General features: G+C 44.9%; 1 pseudogene; it reads left to right on the top strand.

Annotated features, from left to right (window-relative positions):
* Positions 1-3003: 3003 nt before the first annotated feature.
* Positions 3004-4903, top strand: LOC121531175 (annotated as a pseudogene).
* The last annotated feature ends 19104 nt before the right edge of the window (positions 4904-24007 follow it).

The raw sequence follows: 24007 nt of genomic DNA on the forward strand, positions 1-24007 counted from the left end.
CATCCCCCTTGGCGTTCTTCCTATTTTGTTGCATTACAACCTGCAATTTAAATGGATTTTTATTTGGATTTCATGTAATGAACATACACAAAATAGTCCAAATTGGTGAAATGCAAAAAATTACTTGTTCCAAAAAATTCTAAAAAATAAATAATGGAAAAGTGGTGCGTGCATATGTATTCATCCCCTTTGATATGAAGCCCCTAAATAACATCTGGTGCAACCAATTACATTCAGAAGTCACATAATTAGTTAAATAAAGTCCACCTGTGTGCAATCTAAGTGTCACATGATCTGTCACATGATCTCAGTATATATACACCTGTTCTGAAAGGCCCCAGAGTCTGCAACACCACTAAGCAAGGGGCACCACCAAGCAAGCGGCAACATGAAGACCAAGGAGCTCTCCAAACAGGTCAGAGGCATAGTTGTGGAGAAGTACAGATCAGGGTTGGATTATAAAAATATATCAGAAACTTTGAACATCCCACGGAGCACCATTAAATCCATTATTAAAAAATGGAAAGAATATGGCACCACAACAAACCTGCCAAGAGAGGGCCGCCCACCAAAACTCACGGACCAGGCAAGGAGGGCATTAATCAGAGAGGCAACAAAGAGACCAAAGATAACCCTGAAGGAGCTGCAAAGCTCCACAGCGGAGATTGGAGTATCTGTCCATAGGACCACTTTAATCCGTACACTCCACAGAGCTGGGCTTTACGGAAGAGTGGCCAGAAAAAAAGCCATTGCTTAAAGACAAAAATAAGCAAACACATTTGGTGTTCGCCAAAAGGCATGTGGGAGACTTCCCAAACATATGGAAGAAGGTACTCTGGTCAGATGAGACTAAAATTGAGCTTTTTGGCCATCAAGGAAAACGCTATGTCTGGCGCAACTCAACACCTCTCATCACCCCGGATGTTTTTCATCGACAGGGACTGGGAAACTGGTCAGAATTGAAGGAATGATGGATGGCGCTAAATACAGGGAAATTCTTGAGGGAAACCTGTTTCAGTCTTCCAGAGATTTGAGACTGGGACGGAGGTTCACCTTCCAGCAGGACAATGACCCTAAGCATACTGTTAAAGCAACACTCGAGTGGTTTAAGGTGAAACATTTAAATGTCTTGGAATGGCCTAGTCAAAGCCCAGACCTCAATCCAATTGAGAATCTGTGGTATGACTTAAAGATTGCTGTACACCAGCAGAACCCATCCAACTGGAAGGAGCTGGAGCAGTTTTGCCTTGAAGAATGGGCAAAGATCCCAGTGGCTAGATGTGCCAAGCTTATAGAGACATACCCCAAGAGACTTGTAGCTGTAATTGCTGCAAAAGGTGGCTCTACAAAGTATTGACTTTGGGGGGTGAATAGTTATGCACTCTCAAGTTTTCGTTTTTTTTGTCTTAAATAAAAATATATTGCATCTGTAAAGTGGTAGGCATGTTGTGTAAATCAAATGAACAAACCCCCCAAAAAATCCATTTTAATTCCAGGTTGTAAGGCAACAAAATAGGAAAAATGCCAAGGGGGGTGAATACTTTCGCAAGCCACCTTATGGGCCCATTCCAACAATGCAGAGAGAAAAATATAAAAAATAATAGAAAGATAATAACACTAGGAATATATACAGAATGAGTAACAATAACATGGCTGTATACATGGGATACCAGTACCGAGTTGATGTGCAGGGGTACGAGGTAATTGAGGTAGATATGTACAGTACATATAGGTAGGGGTAAAGTGACTAGGCAACAGGATAGATAATAAGTAGTAGCAGCAGCGTATGTGATGAGTCAAAAGAGTTAGTGCAGCGTTTCCCAAACTCAGTCCTGGGGACCCCAAGGGGCGCGCAAGTTTTGACTTTTGCCCTAGCACTACACAGCTAATTAAAATAATCAAAGCTTGATGATTAGTTGATTATTTAAATCAGCTGTGTGGCGCTAGGGCAAAAACCAAAACGTGCACCCCTTGGGGTCCCCAGGACCGAGTTTGAGAAATGATGAGTTACATTTTAGTCATTTAGCAGACGCTCTCATCCAGAGCGACTTACAGTTAGTGAGTGCATACATTTCTCAAACTTAGAGTTAGTGCAAAGGGGGTCAATGTAGATAGTCCAGGTAGCTATTGGTTAACTATTTAGCAGTCATATGGCTTGGGAGTAGACGCTGTTCAGGGTCCTGTTGGTTCCAGACTTGGTGCATCGGTACCGCTTTCCATGTGGTAGCAGAGAGAATAGTCTATGACTTGGGTGGCTGGAGTCTTTGACAATTTGTAGGGCCTTCCTCTGACACCGCCTGGTATAGAGGTCCTGGAAGGCAGGGAGCTCTGCCCCAGTGGTGTACTGGGCCGTACGCATTACCCTCTGTAGCGCCTTGCGGTCTAAGGCCAAGCAGTTGCCATACCAAGTGGTGAAGCAGCCGGTCAAGATGCTCTCAATGGAGCTGCTGTACAACTTTTTGAGGATCTGAGGGACCATGCCAAATCTTTTCAGCCTCTTCAGGCGTTGTCGTGCCTTCTTCACGACTGTGTTGGTGTGTGTGGACCATGTTAATTCCTTAGTGATGTGGACATAGAGGAACTCGAAGCTCTCGACCCGCTCCACTACAGCCCTATCGATGTGGATGGGGGCATGCTCGGCACTCCATTTCCTGTAGTCCATGATCAGCTGCTTTGTCTTGTTGACATTGAGGGTCAGCGTGGCACCTTGGGCCGGCCCATCAGAAAGATCCAATTGCAGAGGGAGGTGTTCAGTCCCAGGGTCCTGAGCTTATTGATGAGGTTGGAGGGCACTATGGTGTTGAACGCTGATCTGTAGTCAATTAACAACATTCTCACATAGGTGTTCCTCTTATCCAGGTAAGAGAATGCAGTGTGGAGTGCAATAGAGATTGCGTCATCTTTTGATTTGTTGGGGCAGTATGTGAATTGGAATGGGTCCATGGTGTCTGGGATGATAGTGTTGAAGTGAGCCATGACCAGCCTTTCAAAGCACAAGGAGCGATGAAACTCCTTGTGAAATCAGCAGAAAAATTCAGACGGGGTGCTGTTCTAGCATGCGGCATCCAGCAGGCTCCAATCAGAGCATTCATGGACGATGTGATAGTCACAGCTAAGTCAGTTCCAGAAGGCAAATGGATTTTGGAAGATCTGGAAGAGTTTACCAAATGGACCAGAATAGAGTTCAAGCCTGCAAAGTCAAGAAGTCCTGAAAAAGGGACGGTACCGATCCAAGATCGAAGAGGATACCATCCCTACCGTCAGAGAGAAGCCTGTGAAGAGCCTGGCGAAGTGGTACAGGGCCGAGCTCAATGACAAAGAGAGTGTGAAGGAGATGCTCTTGCAAGCCGACATGTGGAGGACAACTCTGGAGAAGAGTGGCCTACCGGGCAAGTTTAAGGCATGGGGCTATCAACACAGGGTACTTCCTAGACTTCTCTGGCCACTGCTTGTCTTTGAAGTACCTCTTTCATCAGTAGAGGCACTTTAGATGTAAAAGAACAGCTTCCTTAGGAGATGGCTGGCGATCCCAAGAAGCTTTTTTGCTATCGGCTTGTACAGCACATGCAGCAAGCTGCAGCTGCCAATTACATAAGTGGTAGAGGAGTACAAGGCAACAAAAGCACGTCAGGCTATGATGCTGCGGAACAGCAAGGGTGACAGGGTTCACTAGGCAGAGATAAAATAAAATAAAACAACATTTTATTTGCCACATGCGCCGAATACAACAGGTCTAGACCTTACAGTGAAATAATTACTTACAAGCCCTTAACCAACAATGCAGTTTTAAGAAAAATAACTGTTAAGTAAAAAATATAAATACAAAATAATTAAAAAGCAGCAGTAAAATAAAATAACAGTAGCAAGGCTATACAGGGGGTACCGGTACAGAGTCAATGTGTGGGGGCACAGGCTAGTCGAGGTAGTTGAGGTAATATGTACATGTGGGTAGAGTGCCCCACATCAAGTGATCAAGTGGTTAGCCAGGGAGGTGGAGGAATGGCAGCAACACACTGATATTGTTGGGTCGGTAAACCAAGGCAGGCTGGGTCTGGGATGCACAACCAGGTCAAGCTGGAAGAAAGTGCTGTGGCATGGTGCAGAGATGGTCCGAAAGTCTGAGGAAGAAAGCAGGCATGTCAGAGCAGTAGCCATGAAAAAACGGGGCAGCTGGATACGATGAGAGAGTGTGCGAAAGAGGGCACCCACCTGGCAAAACATCTGGAACATGGAAGGGAAGCGGATTAAGTATCTGCTTTGCTCTGTGTATGATGTTTTGCACACACCAACAAACCTCCACAAATGGGGATTGGCAGAGAGCCAATGTGAAGACCAGACAACCTAGAGCACATGTTCTCCTCCTGCCTAGCAGGTCTGACCGATGGAAAATTCAGGTAGCGTCATGACCAAATACTGACTCAGTTGGCTGCGGGACTGGAGTAAGCATGGAGAAAGCCGAAGCAACTCACCCAGGGCCCCTGTTTCATCCACTTCCTCAGGTCAGGAGAGATCACAGAAAAAGGGAAGAAGGAGCAAAGGGATCCTTGCCACAGCAAGCGACTGGGAGATGCGGACAGACCTCAAGAAGCAGCTCAGATTCCCAGCGGAGACAAGCCTCAGACCAGATATCGTTGTCTGGTCTAGAGACACCAAGCTGGTGGTTCTCATCGAGCTCAAAGTGCCCTGGGAGGAGATGATAGAGGAGGCACATGAGCGGAAGCTTAAGAAATACCAGTCCCTCATCCTTGAGAGTCAGCAAAATAGATGGAGAGCCTGGAATCTACCAGTTGAGGTCGGCTTCACAGGCCAATCATTCTGGAGAGCCCTGGGGTTACTCGGCATTGAAGGAGTGGCAAGGAAGAAGCCAGTGGCTGACGTCAGCAAGCAGGCTGCAGAGGAATGAGCAGTGGCAGAGCAAAGCAGGCAGTGGTGGATTGAGGGGGTAGTTCCAGGACGCTGGTTCTGCAGTCGAGCCCCCCTGAGGTGTCGTGGGTTTATCGACAAAACACAGATGAAGGGGGGTGCCCAGTTGAGAACCCGATGAAGTCCCACTCAGCTCTATCCCAGTTAGGTGTGGAGCTTATAGTGTTTATCCTCTAAGCTAACATATGTAATTGTTTTAAGATGGTCATATCATGGATCATTTAGCTATTTGATTTGGAATTTTAGGACCCCTGTAGGTATAAAATATATACTTTTATTTTTATTCTTTGATAAAATATTGAATTTGGCCTTTACTATTATAGGCCATAGAAATGCATTGAATAACACATTAATAAATGGCAAAACATACAGTCAAAAAATTAATCGCAAGGAATAAGGTTCTGAAGTGTCTGTCCTATATCTAGGAGATATAAGAAAGCTCAGGAAATATTTGTGTTTTTTGGACACATATTTAACTCCTTTTAATGGTGGATCGCGGCGTGTCATAGTAAATGTATAATTATTTAATTCATTACTGGGACTGATTTGGCCAAGTGCAACTGCGCTCTCCATTCAGTGCGCTCTCTGCTTAGCAGTGGTGTCTCTGCTCAGTTTGGCAGCTGTGCAAGTGGGAGGGAGATGCCCGTTTGCTTCGTGGTTTACCAGATCTTTTATCTGCAGTTTTATTGAAGATCACTCTGTGACCCACACGCTGCAGCACTGTCATTCAGCAGCAGATGATGCGCTGTCAGCCACTGACTTGTCATTCTCACTCACCATCACCCACCGCTGTCATCAAATGGACTCAAGCTAGCCACAAGTTCTGACTGAGCTCATACTGCGCAAATACAGAGATGAGTTTCTCTCTCTTTTTTTCATACAACCTTTGAGAAATAACGAGGAGCGCCCACAATGTGTTTTGTGCGGGGAAGTGCTTAGTAATGAGTCTCTCAAAACGAACAAATTAAAACGACACATCCTGACCAAACATCCACAGCATGACGGTAAACCCAGGGAGTTATTTCAAAACACCTGCAAAGTGGTTATGAACAACATCAATTGCCCAAAGTTTAATTATTGCCTTAGCAAGTTTATCCTAACTTAAATAATCATCAGAGGGCACCCGTGCAGTCACTCTACGTTTGTTGAAGTCAGTTCAATTGATGCGACCTACCGTTTGGCAGCAAAGACTTCTCTAAGGATAAATAGGAACATAATTACAGCAACTAAGGAGATGAGGGATCCGATTGAGGAAACAGTATTTCACAGAACAGACTTCTCTCGGTGGATAAGAGGACTCTAACCTCTGCCTTTAGAATCACAATCTAATATTTTGGTTAAACTATATCTACAGAAACATCAGCCTCATATGAGCTCTGGTTTAAGGATCATGAGAATGATGGGAATAAGGTGCAAAGTGATAAGTAGGTGTTCAAGGGTGTGGGTGGGTTCATACTTCACCTTTCTTCAGGGTATAGAATACTACGAAGCTCCATTTACAATCGCTCACGGCGTATACGGCTCCACTTTCTTGTCGGGGCACAATGCTTCAGGAAACAGTGCTTCGACAGTGAAAAAGTAAGTCAGCTATCATTGTTGTCATTTTCTAACAGGTGATGATAAGCAGAAATAAGGGAGTACTAGCGCTCATAGTAGTAGATGTGAGTTTCTCTTTCAAACAATCCCCTTGTACACAGCTAATAGCTAGCTAACGTTAGCCAAGCAAGTTAGTTAGCTACTTTACTTAGTGCAACCCTAAGTAACAGTACAGATGAAGATGAAAAATTATCAGGCAACAGTTCCAACCTAAACCTTTTTTTAAACAATACTTTCTTCAGTAAGCCTGATAATATTTCATCTGTACTGTTACTTAGGATTGCACTATCAAACTGTGCCTGTGTGTGTTCTGTTATACATCTGTTTGATGTGATCAATCAGTTTATTCCAGTTCATAATGAAATGATTTATTGTATTTTAACAGCAACAGTTACAACCTAGACAGATATGTAAGAGTGTTTTTAATGGGGAAAAATAAACAATAATTGCTATTTATATGGGTATTTCATTTCATTGTTATTTGTTTTTGTCTATGTTGTATTTGTTTTAGGCATAAGGACAATTAAATGTACCGATATTTACATAAGCTTTGGTCCCAGGAAAACACAGTGTCACGGTTTCGGCCGAGGCTGCCTCTCTTCCTTGCTCGGGCAGGCTTCGGCGTTCGTCGTCTCCGGAATACTAGCTGCCACCGTTGCATGTTTCTATGTTCGTTTGCTTTTGTCTGTTTGTTGTGACACCTGTTATCGTTTAGTGTAATTAGTGTCCTATAAGTTCTCGTTGTGTTTGTCTAGTGTTGTGTGTGATTGTTTTCACTGTCGTGCGTATTGCTTGTGTATACAGTTTGCTCGGTTGAGCGGCTCTCCATTTGATGTTGGAGTATTTTGTCGCACGTGTTTAGTGCGCCCGTTTTATTTCGCCTGCGTGCGGAGTTTCTCGCCTCAGGGCATTGATTTTCGTGCTGTGTTGTTTTGCTAAACCACTAAAGTCTTTTGGACTTATTTTGTGCGTCCTGCGCCTGATTCCACCACCACACCCACCTACAGCTTTACTGACAGAATCACACACCTTCAAGAATGGAATCAGCAGGAGCCGCAGCAGCACAGGCGACGCTGGAGGACAGGGTCCGCGAACAGAGTGACCAGATCCTGCGGATGGGGTCCGCACTGCAGGAGGTGATCACCACCATCCGAGGCTGGGAGACCCGAGGGACTTCTCCACCGCCATCCTCCCTGCCAGCACCATCGGCAAGTCAGCCCATTCCCGCTCCGGAACCCAGAGGAGTTCGACTCTCGCTCCCGAGGGCCTACGATGGGACCGCGGCCGGGTGTCAGGGATTCCTTCTCCAGGTGGAGCTTTACCTGGCCACCGTGCACCCGGCGCCCTCGGGACACGAGGCGTGTCCGCCCTGATCTCCTGCCTTTCGGGAAGGCGTTGGAATGGGCCAACGCAGAGTGGAGGAGAATCGACGCGAACACCATCACCTACGACGAGTTCTCCGCCGCTTCAGGGCGGTGTTTGACTCATCCCCCGGAGGGGAAAGCGGCGGGGAGCTGTCTGGTCTGCCTCCGGCAGGGGAAGAGGAGTGCCCAGGAGTTTCGCCTTGGAATTCCGTACTCTAGCGGCGGATGCAGGGTGGAATGAGCGGGCTCTCATCGATCACTACCGATGTAGTCTACGCGAGGACGTCCGTAGGGAGCTGGCCTGTAGGGACACCAGCCTCTCGTTCGACCAGTTGGTCGACATGTCCATCAGGCTGGATAACCTGCTAGCTACCCGCGGACGTCCCGAGGGGGTCCGTCCATTTCACCCTCCAGTGCCTCCGAGCCGTGCCCCATGGAGCTCGGGGCGCTGGCGCTAGAGAGAGGAGGGGTCGGCTTACGAGGGGGTCCATCTCCTGCACCAACTGTGGTCGGGGAGGACACACCGCGGCTAGGTGCTGGGGATGGCCTCCTAGGGGAGAGGACGACAGGTGAGTAGGCGCCCCACTCACCCAGAGCTCTCTGTTGCACATTTCTGTATACCTGTGCGTTTTCCACAGGTAGCACCTCATTCCCAGCATAAGGCGCTGGTAGATTCAGGCGCGGCTGGGAATTTTGTTGATAAGAAGTTTTGTTTAGCCTTAGGGATTCCCCTTCTTCCTGTTGACGTCCCCTTCCCGTTCATGCCCTAGATAGCCGTCCGTTGGGTGCGGGCTTGATCAGGGAGGTCACTGCGCCACTTAGGATGTGTGCGCAGGGGGTCATCAGGAGATGATCCAGCTATTTCTGATCGACTCGCCTGCGTATCCGGTGGTGCTGGGCATGCCCTGGTTGAGTACCCATAACCCATCTATTTCGTGGCAGGAGAGGGCTCTGATGGAGTGGTCTGCCCGGTGTGTGGGTCGATGTTTAGGCGTTTCCGTAGGGGCTACCTCGGTGGAGAGTCCAAACCAGGTGCCCGCATTGCACGTTCCCCCTGAGTATGGGGATTTGGCTATTGTGTTCAGTAAGTCGAGGGCGACGCAGTTGCCTCCCATAGGCAGGAGATTGTGCGATAGACCTCCAGGCAGGAGCTGCGCTCCCACGGAGCCATGTGTATCCTCTGTCTCAGGAGGAGAAGAGAGCTATGGAGACGTACATAGACTAATCTCTGAGACAAGGATACATACGGCCCTCCACTTCCCCTGCGTCCTCGAGTTTCTTTTTTGTGAAGAAAAAGGATGGAGGATTACGCCCGTGCATTGATTACCGTGGTCTCAATAATCACGGTGAAGTACAGTTATCCACTCCCGCTGATTGCGACCATGACGGAGTCATTGCACGGGGCGCGTTTCTTCACTAAATTAGATCTCAGGAGCGCGTACAACTTGGTGCGCATTGGGGAGGGCGATGAATGGAAGACAGCCTTTAGTACCACCTCGGGCCATTACGAGTATCTCGTCATGCCATACGGGTTGATGAACGCTCCTTCAGTTTTCCAATCGTTCGTGGATGAGATCTTCAGGGACATGCAGGGGCAGGGGGTGGTCGTGTACATCGATGACATTCTCGTGTACTCGCCTACCCGAAAGTCGAGCATGTGGCCCTGGTGCGCCGAGTGTTGCGGAGGCTGTTGGAGCACGACCTGTATGTCAAGGCAGAGAAGTGTCTGTTCTTCCAGGGGTCGGTCTCCTTTTGGGTTATCAGTTGTCTGCGTCAGGGGTGAAGATGGAGGTAGACCGGGTGTCGGCCCGTGCGTAATTGGCAAACGCCAACCACTGTGAAGGAGGTGCAGCAGTTTTTGGGGTTTGCGAATTATTACCGGAGGTTTATCCGGGGTTTTGGACAGGTGGCAGCTCCCATAACGTCTCTTTTGAAGGGGGATCCGGTCGTCTGCAGTGGTCAGCCGAGGCGGACAGGGCGTTTGGGAGGCTGAAGGACCTGTTTACCTCGGCTCCGGTGCTGGCGCATCCGGATCCCTCTTTGCCATTTCAGGTAGAGGTGGACGCGTCAGAGGCCGGTATAGGAGCCGTGCTGTCGCAACGGTCCGGCGCGCCACCTAAACTCCGCCCCTGTGCCTTCTATTCCAAGAAGCTCAGTCCGGCGGAGCGAAACTATGACGTGGGGGACAGGGAGCTGTTAGCCGTAGTACAGGCCCTAAAGGTGTGGAGGCACTGGCTTGAGGGGGCTCAACACCCTTTCCTCATTTTGACGGACCACCGTAACCTGGAGTACATCCGGGCAGCGAGGAGGCTGAACCCTCGCCAGGCGAGGTGGAATATGTTTTTGACCCGGTTCACATTTAAGATCACGTACATCCCTGGGTCACAGAACGGTAAGGCAGACGCACTGTCTCGGCGGTATGACACGGAGGAGAGGTCCGTGGAGCCCACTCCCATACTGCCGGAGTCGTGTCTGGTGGCACCGGTAGTGTGGGAGGTCGATGCTGAACTCGAGCGGGCGTTACGCACCGACCCTAGTCCACCGCAATGCCCGGAGGGTCGGAAGTACGTTCCGCTCGAGGTTCGGGATCGATTGATCTATTGGGCTCACACGTCACCTTCCTCTGGACACCCTGGTATCGGCCGGACAGTGCACTGTCTTAGTGCCAAGTACTGGTGGCCCACGTTGGCGAGGGATGTGAGGGTTTATGTTTCCTCCTGCTCGGTGTGCGCCCAGTGTAAGGCGCCTAGACATCTGCCTAGGGGTAAGTTCCTACCCCTGCCCGTTCCACAACGACCATGGTCTCACCTCTCGGTGGATTTCCTCACTGACCTTCCTCCTTCACAGGGGAATACCACTATACTGGTCGTTGTGGACCGGTTTTCTAAGGCCTGTCGTTTGCTCCCTATGCCGGGCCTTCCTACTGCCCTGCAAACCGCCGAAGCACTATTCACCCATGTGTTCCGGCACTACGGGGTACCCGAGGATATTGTGTCTGATCGAGGTCACCAATTTACCTCCAGAGTCTGGAGAGCTTTTATGGAGCGGTTGGGGGTCTCGGTGAGCCTCACCTCGGGTTACCACCCGGAGAGTAATGGGCAGGTGGAACGCGTGAACCAGGATGTGGGGAGGTTTCTTCGAACATACTGCCAGGATCGGCCGGAGGAGTGGGCAAGGTACGTTCCCTGGGCCGAAATGGCCCAGAATTCCCTACGCCATTCCTCCACTAACCTAACCCCTTTTCAATGTGTGTTAGGTTACCAGCCGGTTCTGGCACCTTGGCAGCAGAGCCAGATCGAGGCTCCTGCGGTGGATGAGTGGGCGCGGCGCTCGGAGGAGACATGGAACGCTGCACACATCCACCTGCAGCGGGCCCTCCGTCGTCATAAGGCGAGCGCCCGATCTCCACCGCAGTGAGGGACCGGTGTACGCACCTGGTGATCGAGTCTGGCTCTCTACCAGAAACCTGCCCCTCCGCCTGCCCTGTCGGAAACTGGGTCGGCGGTTTGTAGGGCCATTTAAAGTCCTGAGAAGGTTGAACGAGGTGTGTTACAAATTACAACTACCTGTTGAATATAAAAGTATTAACCCCTCGTTCCATGTGTCTCTTCTCAGGCCGGTGGTAGCTGGCCCACTCCAAGAAAGTGAGATCAGGGAGACTCCTCCGCCCCCATTGGACATCGAGGGGGCACCGGCGTACTCGTGCGGTCCATCTTGGATTCGAGACGTCGGCTGGGGGGTCTCCAATATCTAGTGGAGTGGGAGGGGTACGGTCCGGAGGAACGGTGCTGGGTGCCGAGGAGAGACATTTTGGACCCGTCTCTCCTGACGGAATTCCATCGTGGGCACCCGACGCACCCTGCTCCGCTCCTCCTGGTCGTCCCCGAGGCCGGAGTCGGCGCACGTCTGGAGCCGCGCGTCAAGGGGGGTACTGTCACGGTTTCGGCCGAGGCTGCCTCTCTTCCTTGCTCGGGCAGGCTTCGCGCGTTCGTCGTCTCCGGAATACTAGCTGCCACCGTTGCATGTTTCTATGTTCGTTTGCTTTTGTCTGTTTGTTGTGACACCTGTTATCGTTTAGTGTAATTAGTGTCCTATAAGTTCTCGTTGTGTTTGTCTAGTGTTGTGTGTGATTGTTTTCACTGTCGTGCGTATTGCTTGTGTATACAGTTTGCTCGGTTGAGCGGCTCTCCATTTGATGTTGGAGTATTTTGTCGCACGTGTTTAGTGCGCCCGTTTTATTTCGCCTGCGTGCGGAGTTTCTCGCCTCAGGGCATTGATTTTCGTGCTGTGTTGTTTTGCTAAACCACTAAAGTCTTTTGGACTTATTTTGTGCGTCCTGCGCCTGATTCCACCACCACACCCACCTACAGCTTTACTGACACACAGGATTTCTCATTTGGTTCCCAGGCTGAAAAGGTTTAAGAACCCCTGGTGTAGTCTGTAGTTTTTTTGCCTGGTGTTCATTGTGTAAATTCTGTGTCTATATATTCAGATTTTTTATTGTCTGTCTGTATATTCTGTTTATTGTGGCAGCGCCATTTAATTGAGTCAAATTCCTATACATGCAAATGTGTTTCACGAATAAAGGTGATTCTGATTCTGAGTGCCTTGAAGGAGGAAGATGGAGTAGCGATTGCAGTGCCATCCGGTTCACAGAAGGCACAGGGTGGCGAGTACCTGTCAGGTATTTTAGATATGCTAAAGCATTATCTCTGCGTCAGGGAAAATAAAAGAGAATAAATAAATACCATCAATATCATATATCTTTCTTTGTAGTTTGTAACTACCTTCAAATTAGAGTGTTGACACAAATAAAACATGTCTAGGAAAGTACAACCAACCAGGCTCCAGAGGTTGAGGAGACTGAGCAGAAATGGTTGTGGTTACTGAGCGAGTATAAAAAATGGAGTGTTGTATAGAGTTGGTAGGGCTGGAGCTGCAGGCCCAGGCAGGGGGTGATAAATCCACCTGTGTGAAAGCTTGTATAAGACAGACCCAGGCCACTGGCAGATAAATCGGCCAGCCCGTGCCCTGACTGAGAGAGGCCTGCGTCCCTTTGGGCATTCCCGCTGCTGAGAGTTATATGTCCAGCACTGTCCCTCGCAGGTTGGAGCAGAGCTTCAGGATAAGGCCAAGCTAAATGAAACGCTAATGCACTAAGTTTCCCATCAAAAATGTCCATAATTCATATCCAAACATTTGCTTGAGAGCACACTGCAGGGTTTAAGGGAGGGGCTGGGGATCTAAATGTACTCGCTCCATGAAAGGGGAAATTCTGATCGACAGCAGCATGTGGTAGAAACCTAATAGTGAGAATTAATCAGCAAACAATAACGTTCATAAGGAGTCTGTCAGGATTATTTGTTGAATGTCTAATGATAAATACTGAATGTATTTTTGTCAAAATGTTCACTACCTCGCTTGCCATGTCTGGCACCAGCCACGTCTAGCACCAGCATTCAATTTTCCTCTGTGCTTACATGCAAGAATATCAGTCATTATTATGTGTTGTGCATTTCAAAGACATCCTCTCTCTCAATCATGTCATTTTCATCAATAAATGAGCCGTTACCTTTTTTTCCTCCAGAGCTTGAATCTACATTGAGTGTACAGAACATTAAGGACACCTTCCTAATATTGAGTTGCACCTTTTTGTTCCTGGTTAAATGTTTCCCTCCAGTTGGTTTTTGTTTCTGCTCTCAACTACTCACCAAAAGTATTTTGGTCTCTCTTGGATTGTGGAGTAGATGTTACTTTAGATTTGTTGATGTTTTCTCAGACCAAAGGCTGTAGGTATCTCATACACTATCTCAAACTCTCACATCCAATAAAGCACACTCTCTGCTTAGTTGGTTACAATGGAAGTTCAACTCAAGTCTGATTTCTCTCACACCATGGGGTTTGATCATGCAGCTTTGCTCATTTTCCAACACAAATTATTTCTCAAAAACCTTTCTCCTTTTAATATCTCACAGAAAATATCATCCTGACATACAGTGCCTAGCAAAAGTATTCATCCCCCTTGGTGTTTTTCCTATTTTGTTGCATTACAACCTGTAATTTAAATGGATTTTTATTTGGATTTCATGTAATGGACATACACAAAATAGTCCAAATTGGTGAAGTGAAATGAAAAAAATAACTTGTTTCAAAAAATTCAAAAAATAACTAACGGACAAGTGGTGCGTGCATATGTATTCACCCCCTTTGCTATGAAGCCCCTAAATAAGATCTGGTGCAACCAATTACCTTCGGAAGTCACATAATTAGTTAAATAAAGTCCACCTGTGTGCCAGATGATCTCAGTATACATACACCTGTTCTGAAAGGCCCCAGAGTTTGCAACACCACTTAGCAAGGGGCACCATGAAGACCAAGGAGCTCTCCAAACAGGTCAGGGACAAAGTTGTGGAGAAATACAGATCAGGGTTGGGTTATAAAAAAAAGCTGCAAAGCTCCACAGCGGAGATTGGAGTATCTGTCCATAGGACCACTTTAAGCCATACACTCCACAGAGCTGGGCTTTACGGAAGAGTGGCCAGAAAAAAAGCCATTGCTTAAAGAAAAAAATAAGCATACACGTTTGGTGTTCGCCAAAAGGCATGTGGGAGACTCCCCAAACATATGGAAGACGGTACTCTGGTCAGATGAGACTAAAATTGAGCTTTTTGGCCATCAAGGAAAACCAGAGAACACCATCCCCACAGTGAAGCATTATGGTGGCAGCATCAGGAATTGGTCAGAATTGAAGGAATGATGGATGGCGCTAAATACAGGGAAATTCTTGAGGGAAACCTGTTTCAGTCTTCCAGAGATTTGAGACTGGGACGGAGGTTCATCTTCCAGCAAGACAATGACCCTAAGCATACTGCTAAAGCAACACTCGAGTGGTTTAAGAGGAAACATTTAAATGTCTTGGAATGGCCTAGTCAAAGCCCAGACCTCAATCCAATTGAGAATCTGTGGTATGACTTAAAGATTGATGTACACCAGCGGAACCCATCCAACTTGAAGGAGCTGGAGCAGTTTTGCCTTGAAGAATGGGCAAAAATCCCAGTTGCTAGATGTGCCAAGCTTATAGAGACATACCCCAAGAGACTTGCAGCTGTAATTGCTGCAAAAGGTGGCTCTACAAAGTATTAACTTTGGGGGTGTGAATAGTTATGCACGCTCAAGTTTTCAGTTTTTTTGTCTTATTTCTTGTTTGTTTCACAAGAAAATATATTTTGCATCTTCAAAGTGGTAGGCATGTTGTGTAAATCAAATGATACAAACCCCCAAAATATATATTTTAATTCCAGGTTGTAAGGTAACAAAATAGGAAAAATGCCAAGGGGGTGAATACTTTCGCAAGCCACTGTACCCTTAAAATTCCTAATCTAGGAAAAAAGCTCCAGGAATATTGAATAGCAATGGATGTTTTAGGTACAATCTAGGCTGGAGTACAGTGTTTGTACTGTTAGGGTTTAGAATACATAAATAGTGTGGACACCAGGTGCTCCTAAAGATGTAGAACATTATTCCCTGCAGTTTGATGAATTGGTCTACTAAAGAGGGTATTCATCCCAAAAATGGTACAGCATGAATTATATAACGCCTAGACCTGACAAGGTTTCACAGATAATACATATTCTTTATCAGTCTTTATGGTTTGTTTCTGTCTTGTTCTAACAGTTTATCACAAGGTGTTTATTTACTTTTACAAGGGTATCTTTCACTTTTACTTCATATTGTGTACAATATTGTATTGTAAAAGCTTTACCAGTATTATGCCGTTTTGATTTTCAAAAAGTTAAGTCATTATGTACAGTTCATTTCATGTTGTTAAATTTGCAGTGCCATCAATTTGAGGCATTTCTCATTTGAATAACTAATTAGGAATACATTTCAAATATGCAATATAATATATATATATATATATATATATATATATATATATATATATTATTTATTATTATTATTATTCCTCTTTGTTTTAGTTTCATTTGCAGAATACATTTTCAGGCAGAATACGTTATTTACATCCAGGCACAATACAGCATAGACAGCAAAGATGAGAAGCATGTGCTCTCCTTAAAATACTACTCCACTTCACTAGACCTTGCACTACTCAGTGTTTGGATATCTTTATAATTGCTAAAAATTATATTGAACAAAAGAGGCATAGAAATAGATTCATTATTATGGAAACCTTACAGTACCTTTGTCCTTTGTCTGAGAAAACACAATTCAGTTCATAGTCTTTCTGAGAAAAAAAGAAAAAGAATCCTCAAAGGGGGCTTTTGCCCGAGGTAAGACACAGGTGGATGGAGCCCGGAGCAGGGTCACAGTAAAGATTTATACTAGGTACAAAGTAAAGAGCAGAAGAAAAATGGCTGTTCATGTAGCGTCTCAGTGAAGCGAGTGAAACAGCTGTTCACGGAGTAAAGAAGTGGTCAGGTAAGACAAGCCTGGAAATAGTAATCACAGGCCCATCTGCTGACCTGGGACTGTATGGCCCCAGGGCTCCCGACACAGGCCCTCCGTATGGAGCACAGCACAGCCCCAACCCCAGAAAGCCTGGCCGGCGCCGCGCTAGGCTGCTGACACTGCCACATGCTCCTGTTCTGTAGCTGCATGCACACTCCCTCTATCTCGTTCTCGGTTCTGTGCTCACTGTGCCACTGTAATATGTAGACCACAGACTCTCTGCCATAGAATGAAAAAATTTACTTCAGTCCATGTCCATGTAAAGAAGTAGGCCTACCTGAGCTAATAAAACACTGTCACAGTAGGAGGAGAGTTATGGAGCCTTTTGGAAAACGATGAGTGATTTCAAGTGGGCGTGTGTATCATTACAACTACTGTTATCTGTAAGTAGAGGTGATAAGTTACTGTATTAAGATTAATTCAAAGAAACAGATCGATTAGATATGTACACACAGTGTCCGTCAGCTCTGAACAAAATGACCAAAACATGTTTGGGAGTCCATCTCTTCAGCAGCCAAAATAGTTTAATTTAATCATTTATTTAGCGCTTAATAGCACTACAAGATGACATTTTAATGTAACACGTGATTAATACACATTTATCATATCAGTCTGCATATGATGATTTCCTGCCTGTGTATCCTTAATGGTGTCTCCAGGAACAAATCAATATTGTGTTATAATTGAGCGATGAGGAGGGTAAGGAGTGTGAAAAGCCTCATGATAATTATACGTGATGAAAACAAAGGGCCTATCAAACATGAAGGAAGGCTGGGGCTCCTGAAGATGAATAGAACCAGCCAGAGCCATTACACACTCACTGAACCCCGACTCCAACTTTATTTTCCCCTTTGAACTCACTTCACAGACCATATTGACAGCCTGGTTGGCCTGTTCATTACCACTACTCCTCTACAGAAGTGCTTGAGAGACCCTCTTTTTAAGAACCCCATGATGATCTCGTGATCATCCTAATGACTAGGGAACATCACTGCTGATGGGTGTCAGGGTAAAATTGGACATACACTGTAGTTCAAGGAACATACAACATCAACACATCACACCCACAGCATAGAGAATCAGTCAATTTCCACACACTATAATGTGAATATTTGGTGCCTGTTCATGTTGCCCTAAAGACACACTTCAGATGAGTTACATATTTTCCACACATATTGTCCTCAGTTGATATGGAAGGGTAAGAATCGCCCATATTAATATATGTAGGGTTATAGATAAGGTTTATGAAATCAATAACTTCCTAACATCGGATAACATTCATATACTGGCCATCTCTGAAACTCACTTTGATGATACGGCAGTAGCAATACAAGGATATAACTACAGAAAAGACAGGAATGCCTATGGGGGATATTGTTGCTGTATATGTTCAGAGCCATATTCCTGTAAAGCTTGTAGAGGATCTCATGTCAAATGTTGTTGAAGTGTTGTGGTTGCAAGTTCACCTGCCTCATCTAAAGCCTCTTCTTTTGGGGTGCTGCTATAGGCCACCAAATGCTAACAGTCAATATTTTGATAATGTGTGTGCAATGCTTGATAATGTGTGTAATCTTAACAGAGAGGTCTATTTTCCGGGTGATCATAACATTGACTGGTTAGCAACTAGCTGTCCTCTCAAGAGGAAGGTTTTGTTTAATTATTTTTTTATTTACTTTTTACTCCTTTTTCTCCCCAATTTCGTGATATCCAATTGGTAGTTACAGTCTTGTCCCATCGCTGCAACTCCTGTACGGACTCGGGAGAGGCGAAGGTCGAGAGCCATGTGTCCTCCGAAACACAACCCTGCCAAGCCGCACTGCTTCTTGACACACTGCTCGCTTAACCCGGAAGCCAGCCGCACCAATGTGTCGGAGGAAACACTGTACAGCTGGCAACCGAAGTCAGCGTGCATGCGCCCGGCCGCCACAAGTAGTCACTAGAGCGCGATGGGACAAGGACATCCCAGCCCTGACCCGGACGACGCTGGGCCAATTGTACGCCACCTCATGTGTCTCCCGGTCGCGGCCGGCTGCGACACAGCCCTAGTGTATGGTTAAAAGAAATTATGCAAAAGATGTGGCAAACAAGTCAGGGTGCTCAGCTGATTTGTTGACATACTGTAAATGGAGAAATGTTGTGACTAAACTTAACAAAAAGAAGAAGAAATTATATTACCAAACCAAGATAAATGACATAAAACACAATGAGAAAATACTTTGGAGTACCTTAAATTATATAATTGACAGAAAACCCAATTCATCTCCATCGTTCATTGAAGTTGATGGGTCATTTAGGTATAACAAAATCTTTCGATATTGCTGATTATTTCAATGACTATTTCACCAGTAACGTGGGAAAACTCAGAAGTGAAATGACAACATTGAACAGTGAACCATCATATTTTTGTATAAAATATCTAATAAAGAAAGAGAAGGATTTCTGTTTGAATTTGGTCAAGTTAGTGTGGGAGAGGTGGGAAAACTGTTGTTATCCATCAATAATGATAAGCCACAAGGTATAGGCAATCTTGATGGGAAACTATTGAGCATGGTAGCAGACTGTATTGCCACCACTATTTGATATATCTTTAACCAAAGCCTAAAGGAGTATGTGTCCACAGGCGCGGAAGGAAGCTAAAGTAATTCTACTGTCTAAAAATAGTAAAGCACCCATGGCTGGCTCTAACAGCTGCCCAATCAGTTTGCTGCCTGTTCTTAATAAACTGATAGAGAGAATTGTGTTTGACCAAATACAATGCTTTTTTTCAGAGAACAAGTTAACTGCTGACTTTCAGCACTGTACTGCACTGACTTAGATGACTGATGATGGGTTAAAATAAATGGATAATAAGATGATAGCGGGAGCTGTATTGTTAGATTTCAGTGCAGCCTTTGATGTTATTGATCATAAATTGTTGCTATGGCGTTACATCACCTGCCATCACATGGTTGGAGAGTTATTTATCCAATAGAACCCAGAGAGTGTTCTTCAATGGAAGCTTCTCTAACATCAGATATGTACAGTGCGGTGTCCCTCAGGGCAGTTGACCTGGGTCGTAACTCTTCTCTATTTTTACAAATGATTTGCCACTGGTCTTACACGAAGCTAGAATGACTATGTATACGGATGATTCCACACTCTATATGTCAGCACCCAAAGCCAGTGAGCTCACATAAATTCAAAATAAGGAGTTACAGTCAGTATCAGAATGGGTGATTAATAATAAACTGGTCTTAAATACATCTAAAGCTAAAAGCATTGTATTTGATTCAAAACATTCTCTAAGACCTAAACCTCAACTGGAGTTGTGCGTAAAGGGTGTGACCATTGAGCAAGTTGAGGAAGCTAAACTCCTAGGTGTAACATTGGATGGTCAATTATCATGGTCAAGTCATATTGACAAAGTTGTTGTGAAGATGGGGAGTGTATGTCTGCGTTTTTTACACATACATCAACTGTACTAGTTGTTCAGGCTCTGGTCTTGTTCCATCTTAATTTCTGTCCGGTAATAGGGTCAAGTGCAGCAAAGAAAAGTTGCAGCTGGCTCAAAACAGAGCCTTGCCCTTAACTGCACATACAGAACTAGCATCAACAACATAGCTGAGGGTAGATGAGATATGAACTGCTTCTTTTCTAGTTTTTATGAGAAATATTACTGTGATGAAAATTCCAGATTGTCTGCATAATCAAATAACATACAGCTCAGACACCCATACATACCACGCAAGACATGCCACCAGCAGTCTCTTCACAGTTCCGAAGTCCAAAACGAATTCACGGCAACGCACAGTATTATACAGAGCCATGATTGTAAGGAATTCCCTTCCATCTCCAATTACTCAAGCAAACAGCAATATACCTTTAGAAAATGTATAAAATATCTCATGGCACAATAGGGACTGTGAAATAACACATACACACACATACAAACACGCGCACACAGACACACTCTATCACACTCTAACACACACAATCTACACACACATTATTCTTTAGTTGTATTGTTTGTATATAGTTGTATTTGACATTTGTGTGACTGTTCTTGTCTATCAGTATATCAGTGTTTTGTTACTTGTTGTGTTTGATGTTTTTATGTGGAACCCAGAAAGAATAGCTGCTGCTTCGGCAAAAGCTTAAGGGGATCCATAAAAAACAATAAATAAACCAATAAAGTTACAAGTTTACCAATAATGTTGCAGAGTGTGTCAACACACGTGTGCACGCACACCCACACCCACACACAAATCATTGCTCCCTGACATGCAATCAAAGCACTTAACACAAAGAAACCTATAGTGTATCATGAAGAAACCCGTAAACAGATTAGCATCACCACCACGACACATTATTGCTGACATCCTGAAATGATTTGTTTTATGCACAGTGGCTCTTTAAATTTGCAGGCAGGTTGTCAGTGATGATAGTATTGATGCAAATGACGGAGACCAAGAAAATAACAACTTTGCTGAGGTTCCCACTTTGAAATGGAAGGTGAACTTCTAAAAGCAAAGGCACATTTTAATTGTATCGATTCAGCCTTACAAATGTACAATTCTCTGGAAAAGTGTGCAAGTCAGCAGAGTATCTGTCTCCTCAGCCAAGGGGTGCAGGTTTGTTTTGTAAAACTTTGCACCAGATAGACACTACACATTCACAGGCGAGAAGCTTAGTTTTTCCTGATCCAACACAATACATGAAAGTTCTGTGACAGGAAAAGTGCACATTGTTCAAAGCTCTGTTTGAATATGATCAGCATTGCAGAATGCAAATAGAGTGATAAATATGAATTCTGTGCTGGCAATTTCGTGACATTTTAAGGGGGTAATGGAGCTTGAAGAGGCAGGGAATATACTGTATTTGTTGCTCTTGTTAATAGCTGATTTGTAAGTAAAACATTTTATGTTTTACTGGGCATATGAGTAATAATTCAAAGGCGTCCTATCAGAAAGTACCTCTTGATAAGGAAGAAGACAAAAGCTGGCCAAAATGGCTCCCAATTATGCCTACCTGCAGAGCTACACAACATCTTCACAACAAAAATGTTGTCAAATAATTTGTTTTATTCATTATGTTTGTTGTGACCGGAAAGAAAATAAGGAATATAATCACATCCATTCATTCAAAATGAGGGAAAAGATTGCAGATATGTAAAACCTCCTTTCATTGGAGATGGGTTGGTCTGCCATCCTTTGACACCACAGGAGGCTGGTGAGGGGAGGACAGCTCATAATAATGGCTGGAATAGAATAAATAGAATGGTATTCAACACGGATACCATTCCATTCATTTTGTTTAAGCCATTACCATGAGCCATCCTTCCCAATTAAGATGCCACCAGCCACCAGTGTTTGACACTACGTTGAGTGTTCTCTGGTGGAAAAGCCTGTTGAAAGGTCTTGTTGTTTCTAACTTTGTAGATGTGTTTAAAGACCGTACTCTGACATCTCACATAACCTTGTTAGTGCTCTTACCTTATAGCATGTAGTTTATTTCGGGTGAAATCATTAGACTTTCCCACCTTAACAACCCTTTGCCTCTGAACAGTGCTGTCAGTATCTAACATCTAACCTACACATCTAACATCTATCGGAGAATGCAAACAGATATCAATCGCTCCTCCACCACGCACCTGTCTGGTTGAAAGCCTCCTCTCCTAACCAGCCTCCTGACACAAGCCTCTCCCAAGTGTGTGTGATACCTAGGCTACTCCTGTGGCGTGCTGCACCGCTTGGCCCCCACCTTTCGGTCTGCACCCAACTACCCAGGCCTGCCCTGTGATCACTGTGCTTTTGCCTGTGTAAGGGATGGTAAAATTCCAAAATTACCTCCACGTATCATCATGAAAGGAAACTGGAAGCAGTATGATACTCAGTATTTTTTACATTATGTTTTTAATGAGCGACTGCTCATTTTTGAGAACGGCCTATGTGGCATGATTCGAGTCAGAAACAGTTATTCTAGTGTCAAAATTGACTTCAAAGTGTAAATAGGAGAATTTTGTTCATAAAGTCAGTCTCGTCTAAAACTGAGTTTGGAACATCCGTGCGTCACAACGGGTAAATGAAGGTTGGGTTTCGATTTGACAATGTCCATTTGCCCACTAACATGGGGTGAACAGCTGATGTGATTGCTCTCTATCCAATACCATAGACAGTGAGGCAGACCTGCTCAGCAGCTCCGACTTTGTTTACATAAGACAACATGTTGCAAAACAAATGTACTTGAGAAATACTGCACCAAACACCTTAGTTAGAATTAAAATTGCGCAACTGAAACATCCTCGGCAAAAACGTCCAAATGAATTACAGATTTATTTTGAGAAAGTGAAATAGGCTTCCGCATCTACTGTACAGTGTCTCATTAACCAAACGGGGAATCGGTCAGGAAACACACCTCCAAGACTGAAATCTAGTTTTTCTAATGAGCAACAGAAGAACACACGTGCCAATCGGCATGTTCAGTGGCTTTTTAACATTGCCTGCAATAGAGTTGAATTCGTACTTACTTCCATAAAGCATTCCAGGATGTATGCAAGAAGCATGACCCTTTCAAACAATACATAATTAAGGGCAGAGACAACCCATGGGTCTCAGATGAACTAGCTGAAATCATAAGGAAATGGAATGCTTTGTGGGCTAAAGGAAAAAGGTCTAATTCAGCTGATGATTGGAAGGCTTTTAAACACCTTCAGAATCAGGGTGAGGCTATGACCCACCTGAAATCTGAAAGCAGACCACTACCTCAAATCTACTGTTGATAATCTGAATAATTGTTCCAAATTTGGCAAGTAGTGAAAGAGTTAGAGTGCAAAAAAGATGCACATGGTTTACTCACAGGTGGTAACTAAGAGAACCTTTATTCTGAACTCTTTTAATCAACATTTTCTTGATGCAGGCAGATTATTTGATAGGGTTAAATGTCAACATGAACCCCCTGTAAAATTACCTGACACTCCCGAGCACTCCTCCTCCAGGTTCTCCTTCTCGCATTTCTCTGTCTCAGAGGTGCGTAGAGACCTGAAAGCAATTGATGTCAAAAAAATCCCCTGGCCCTGATCTGCTTACCAAAATTAATTAAAGACATCATTGCTCCCCCTTTAACATGCATATTTAACCTCACCCTAGAATGTAATGAAATCCCCAAGTTGTGGAAATCAGCATTTGTCCTACCTCTTTTGAAAGGAGGCAATCCCACTCTGCTAAATAACTATCAGCCCATATCTAAATTGTTTGTTCTGGCAAAGGTGTTGAGTCCCTAGTCAATAAGAAGCTTAAGGCCTACCTCCAGGAAAACAATACTTTGAGTGGTATGCAATCAGGTTTCAAGTCTAGCCACAGCATTGTCACAGCAACTTTGAAGGTTTTGAAGGATATCCACTATTCCCTGAATAAGAAGCTACATTGTGTATCTGTATTCATAGACTTGTCAGAAGCATTTGACACTGTGGACCATACTGTCTTTGTGCAGAGATTGTGTATTTGATTACTGGTCGTGCTCTGGAGTGGTTTGTGAACTACCTGTCAAATCAAACCCAGTCAGACACTGTAGAGTTGTGCTTAGGTGTGCCTCAAGGATCAATTTTAGGTCCCCTGTTGTTTATTATCTATGTCAACAACATTGGGAGACATATTGAGGGATTTGCTTTTGTGCCTTTA

The sequence above is a fragment of the Coregonus clupeaformis genome, chromosome 19 (assembly GCF_020615455.1).
Source record: "Coregonus clupeaformis isolate EN_2021a chromosome 19, ASM2061545v1, whole genome shotgun sequence".
NCBI lineage: Eukaryota > Metazoa > Chordata > Actinopteri > Salmoniformes > Salmonidae > Coregonus > Coregonus clupeaformis.